Source organism: Phalacrocorax aristotelis, chromosome W (genome assembly GCF_949628215.1).
Source record: "Phalacrocorax aristotelis chromosome W, bGulAri2.1, whole genome shotgun sequence".
NCBI classification, from domain to species: Eukaryota; Metazoa; Chordata; class Aves; order Suliformes; family Phalacrocoracidae; genus Phalacrocorax; species Phalacrocorax aristotelis.
The window spans coordinates 6,666,467-6,672,838 of record NC_134310.1 but is presented as its reverse complement, the minus strand read 5'-3'; positions in this window follow the sequence as shown (position 1 = coordinate 6,672,838).

Genomic DNA, 6,372 nt, shown 5'->3' with positions numbered 1-6,372 from the left:
ACGTCTCCAGAACCCAATATATCCCCAGCTCTCTGGTTACACTTGACACGGCGGCCTTGCAAGGCAAAGCACTTCCGTGACGCGAATGAGAAGGCTTTGCACAGAGTTGCACAGGGTGGAGTGATGGTAGAGCCCCAGGAGAGGGGAATAGCTGGCATGCCTGAGCAGCTGCCCGAGAGATGCAGAGGGCTGGAGAAAAGGCACCATCCTTCAGTCTGTGGCAGCAGCAGACCCTGACATGGCAGACAGAAACATTTCTCCCTTCATTCCACAGCTCCATCCTGCCTTGGATTGTTGCGTGTGGTGTTTGCCCAGAGGCTTCAATGCCAGCGGCAGACTTTTCCCCAAAATATGTGGTTGGTTTTGCTTTCTGCTTTTCACCGCCGGCACTGCTGATGCTCGTGCTTCCTCTGGAGCACTTAGGCTGCTTGTTAAAATTGCTTGGAAACAGATGCCAACTTCAGGTCTGGTCTCCATAAGCCTCACTCACCTTGTAATGCCTTTGTCTTTCAGTTTGGTGACCTCACACCTCTGTCTCCAACACCGCTGGACAAAGGTGCCTCCTCTCCCTCAAGGGGAATCCTGCTGGGTCAGGGTTGAATTACTGTGCGAGGGGGAACCTCGTGCTGGCTCCTCCACCCTGCTCTGTTAGGAGAAAGGAGCTCTTCCCCTCCGGTCGCCGTTCTCATGCCAAGACCTGTCCTTTACAGAGGACATGAGTGACCTGGGCAGCGAGGTGGACACAGCCCCCCAGAGCACGGGGGGTGCGCTTGTGAAACATTGTGATGGTGGCTCCGGCGGGGCTGAGCTGGTGGAGCTTCTGCCCCAGCAGGGTTTTATTCTCCCTTTCTGTGTCCTGGGGGTCTGGGCTGGTGCGGACTACAGGGCAGAGGTGGGTGGGGGAATCTGTCATCGAGCCAAACTGCAAAAACAAAGCCCTGGGGCAAATCTTTCTGTGAATAAAGGCCGTGTCATAAATAGCTTTTATTATGATTATTTTTATTATTATTTCTAATGATCACAGAATCACAGAATCACAGAATCAGGGGTTGGGAGGGACCTCAGAGGTCATCTAGTCCAACCTTTCTAGGAAGAGCAGAGTCTAAACAAGACGGCCCAGCACCCTGTCCAGATGACTCTTGAAGTGTCCAACGTGGCCGAGTCAACCACTTTCCTGGGGAGATTATTCCAATGGTTGACTCTCCTCAGTGTGAAAAATTTCCCTCTGGTGTCCAATCGGAATCTCCCCAAGAGCAATTTGTGTCCATTGCCCCTTGTCCTCTCCATGGGACTCCGTGTAAAAAGGGAGTCTCCATCTTCTTTGTAACTACCCCTTAAGTACTGGTACATGGGGATGAGATCCCCTCTGAGCCTCCTTTTCTCAAGGCTGAACAAACCCAGTTCTCCCAGCCTATCCTCGTACGGCAGCTTCCCAGTCCTCTGATCATCTTGGTGGCCCTTCCCTGGACCCCTTCCAGCCTGTCCACATCCTTTTTGTATAGAGGGGACCAGAACTGTACACAGGTGTGTACGCAGGTGTGGCCTGACAAGCGCTGAGTAGAGTGGGATAATGACTTCTTTATCTCTGCTGGCGATGCCCTTTTTGATGCAACCCAGCAGCCTGTTGGCCTTCTTGGCCACAGCAGCCACTGTTGGCTCATGTTGAGCTTTCTGTCCACCAGGACCCCCAGGTCCCTTTCCACAGAGCTGCTCTCCAGCCAGGTGGATCCCAGTCTGTGCTGCACTCCCGGATTATGTCTTCCCAGGTGCATGACCTTACACTTCTCCTTGTTGAACTTTGTAAGCTTCTTGCTGGCCCACTCCTCCCACCTATCCAGATCTCCCTGCAGAGCAGCTCTCCCTTCTGGCATGTCTGCTTCCCCACTCAACTTGGTGTCATCAGCAAACTCCATCAGGCTACTCTTGATGCCAGTATCCAGATCACTTATAAAGATGTTGAATAACACTGGGCCCAATATCGATCCCTGGGGGACTCCACTAGTGACAGGTTGCCAGTTTGAGAAAGAGCTATTTACCACCACCCTTTGGGTGCGGCCTGTCAGCCAGTTCCCCACCCACTGCACAGACCGCTTCTCTAGCCCATAACACATCCATTTCTCCAGGAGGAGACTATGGGGGACCGTATCAAAGGCCTTGGAGAAGCCCAGGTAGACAATGTCCACCGCCCGCCCCATGTCCACCAGGCAAGTCACTTTGTCATAGAAGGCCACCAGGTTAGTCAAGCACGATCTGCCTTTAGTGAAGCCATGTTGGCTTTTCCCAATCACGTGCTTCAATTGACTTGTGATGGCCCCCAGGAGGATTCGTTCCATAACTTTCCCAGGGACTGAAGTAAGGCTGATGGGCCTACAGTTACCCGGATCCTCCCTCAAGCCCTTCTTGTAGACAGGGGTAACATTTGCCTTCCTCCAGTCCTCAGGGACGTCCACCGTTCTCCCTGACTTCTTCAAAGCTTATGGAGAGCGGCTTTACGATGATGTCAGCAAGCTCTCTCAACACCCTCGGGTGGATGTCGTCAGGGCCCATTGATTTGTGGGGGTCAAGCTCCTCTAGTAGTTCATATACTAACTCTTCCTTCACCGACGGTGGGTCGGTGTTTGGTTCAATTGGCAATTTTGTTCCCAAAGCCTGGGACCCTGCAGTGCTGGTAAAGACCGAGGTGAAGAAGGTGTTGAGGACCTCTGCCTTTTCTGCATCATTGGTGATTGATTCTCCTTTTCCGTTTAACAATGGGCCTATGTTTTCCTTCTTTTTCTGCTTGTGGTTGACACATCTGAAGAACCCTTTCTTGTTATTTTTTATGTCTACAGCCAGTTTCAATTCAAACTGGGCTTTTGCTTTTCTGACTGCGTCTCTGCACTCTCTGGCTATGCCCTTGTAGTTCTCTGTGGACAATCCTCCGCTTCTCCATTTCTGGTGTGCTTCCCTTCTGGATTTGAGTAGACCCAGGAGGTCATGGTTGAGCCATGGGGGCCTCTTGCTCTGCCTACTTCCTCTTCCTTTGTAGAGGATAAACTGGTTTTGTGCTTCCAATAGGGAGTTCTTGAAGAATTCCCAGCTCTCACTACCTCCTTTGTATTCCATGGAAGCCTCCCATCGAACCCCTCCGAGTTGAGCCCTGAGCGCACTGAAGTTTGCTCTTCTAAAACCTAGAACCCTTGTCTTAGAGGTGACCTTCAGCACACTCAGCAGGATCCCAAACTCCACAATATTGTGGTCGCTGCAGCCAAGGCTGTCACTAACCAAGATATTACAAAGCGGGCTTTCCCGGTTTGTGAATAGCAAGTCCGGCAGCGCCTCCTTCCTGGTTGGCACGTCTATCATTTGTATCAGGAAAGAGTCCTCTATACACTCCAGGAACTTGGTAGATGGCATGCAAGCTGCCGTATTGTTCTTCCAGGAGATGTCTGGGTAGTTGAAGTCACCCATCAGGACCAGGCTCTGTTGGCCAGAAGCTTGCTTTAGTGCCCCAAGTATCACTTTGTCGGCTTCGTCACCATGGTTAGGAGGTCGATAGCAGAAGCCCACTGTGAGGTCCTGCTTGGATATGACCCCTTTGGCTTTAACCCAGAGGCATTCGATAGAGCAGCCACTATCACCATAGTTGGCTTCGATACATTCCAGGTGTTCCTTGATGTAGAGTTGTCGTGGTTCAGCCTCAGCTGGCAACTGAGCACCACCCAGCCGCTTGCTCACTGCCCCCCACCCCTGTGGCATGGGGAAGAGAATTGGACAAGCAAAAGCACTTGTGGGTTGAGATAAGCACAGTTTAAGGATTACAATAAAATAATAATAATTATAATGATTATGATAGTAATGACAATAATGTTAAGATAATAAAATGGAAAAGGAAAGGAAAGGGAAAATAAAGGGAAAAAAACCACAGAAACACGAACGATACAACCGCTCACCACCCGCCGACCGACGCTGCCCGTCCCCGAGCCGCGATTGCTTCCTCCCTCCCCCGGCCAGCCCCTCCCAGTTAACATACTGGGCATGACGTTACAGGATATGGAATATCCCTTTGGTCAGTTTGAATCCGCTCTCTTAGCTGTGCCCCCTCCCCTCCCGGCTTCTTGTGCACCCAGCAGAGCATGGGAGGCTAGAAAAGTCCTTGACTAGTACAAGCGCTACCCAGCAACAGCCCAAAACATCTGCGTGTTGTCTCAACATTTTTTTTCCATGCTAAGTCCAAAGCACAGCACTATACCAGCTGGAGTGAAGAAAATTAACTCTACCCCACCTAAAACCATGACAAGAGTGCAACTCCTCCACCTAGTCTACCTTGCCTATCTTTACAAAAGAGCTTGTAACCGTCCATTGTGATGCCCCAGTCGTCTGAGGTGTCCCACCATGTTTCATTTACTCCTACGATGTCGTACCCTTCTGAGTGGGCACGGAGCTCCAGTTCCTCCTGTTGTTACCTAGGCTGCGTGCATCCGTGTACATACACTTGAGGTGTTTCCTCTCTTGTCTCACCTCTTGGGAGACAGCTAAGGAGCCTTTGTCACCACACTGCTTGGCCTGACTTACTCTCCCGTTGGATGTGACGTTGTGAGCGTGATGAAGTGTTTGATGTGAGCTTTTCCAGGGGTCCCATGTACATTTTCATAGCAGAGCATATTCTATCCAAATATATTATTTGCTCGTTCGGAATGGTACTAAGGTAGCTGTGGCACTTGGAAAAATATTGCTAGTGGAAAGGGAAAAGAAGGTGTGTGTAGTGGCACATCTTTCCCTCTTACTGTCCCGTGCTGTTGTCTGTCGGGGTGATGTTTGTCTGTAAATGTCTCATATCGAAGCAGCAGGAGAGAAGTGAGAAAGCTGGATATATTTGTAAATAACGACTAGGAATACGCCCTGGGTCAGAGTCTGCACTTCAGATCCTGCCAATGAGATCAGATGGTCTAAAAAAACAACGGAGCAATCAAGTCTTAAACTCCCCTGCTCCCACTGAGCGTGATCTTAACTTCAGCTGGCGCATTGGCTCTTCCTTGCAGCCGCTACCGACCAAACCCGGCCACCTTCTGCTTACCACGGACGGGCAAACGAGATGCTCTGGAGCTCTGCAGCACTGTGCAAGGAGCTTGGATAACCACCTAAACCCGACATGCACAAAATTCCCAGCTTTAGCTGGGAAGAGCAATAAACACGTATCAAATGCTCAGGCCTGTACAAGAATTGTTGTGGTCCCATTTCTTCTTCAGTCACTGAAAGGAGGTGTCAGGCAGATGCTGCAGCCTTACAGTGTCCGGGGGAGGTGCAGGATCTGCCCACTGCAGTCCAGTTAAAGCACTTTTGGCCAGGGATCCGGTGTCTGCAGGGAGGCAGAGTCACCACAGCAGAGCGGCCGGTTTGCAGGGGTAATATGCCCGTTACACCAAAGTTCACGGAGGGGAGAAGCGTCTGAAAGGTCAGGCTGCTGCTCTGCACGGGGCCACAAGAAGCATTTTCTAATTATGCTTCCAGACTAGGTGTGGAGGATGGGAGCAGCGAGACAGGGGTGTGCCGGCTGACAGGTCATTCCTGCTCTCTCCCCTTGGGAAGGGGAAGCTTTACCGTCAGCCTCTCCCTCTGTGTCCTTGCTCGCTTCACTCCCCCTCTGGATTATCCCGTCTTGCGGGGACGGCTGGACCAGCCTGAACCTTCCTTCGGATACCAGCTCTCAGGGCGGGAACGAGGGCCTTATTTCCCCCTGGGGAGCAGAGCAGCCCCTCCTGACCCCGAGCGTACCCGGCTGCAGGTGGAAAGCGAAGCGCAGCTCAGAATGCTGCCGTTAGAAGGCGCCCACGGCCCCGTTCGGCTCGCTGCTGGCTCCATCGCCCCTCCCCGGGGGGCAAATCCCTGCAGAGACTCCGGCGCGAGCGTTGCTGCGGGGCTGGGCTGGCAGGCCGGGGAGCTGCCGGGCTCGGCAATGGGACCCCAGCGAAGGGCGGGGGAAGCGGGGCTGCCTGCGCGGCCCCTTGCTGCCTGCCAGGGACAGGCCGTGCCCGCGCGTGGGCAAAGGCTGGTTGGCAGCAGCAGGTACTTCCAGTCTAGAGGCAACGTAGATGGGGGGGGGTGGAGTTCGGCCCTGTAGTGTCCTGCCACCCTTTGCAAGTTCAGGTGAGGTGTGCCCTCGTTGTCCCCTGCCACCAAGTGCCACCACCCTTCAGGGACCGTGGCTGTTGCCAGCTCCCCTGCCAGGCAGGCCACCTCTCACCCCAGGACATTCTCTTCCACCCACCATCTCACCGACACACGCTTCCCAACCAGCAGAGAGTGGCAGGAGGTGGTACGGGGGTGACAGCAAGTGCACCGCCCCCAGGGAAAACGGGGGGCTTGTGACACCCCAGAAGAGGTTCGGCATTG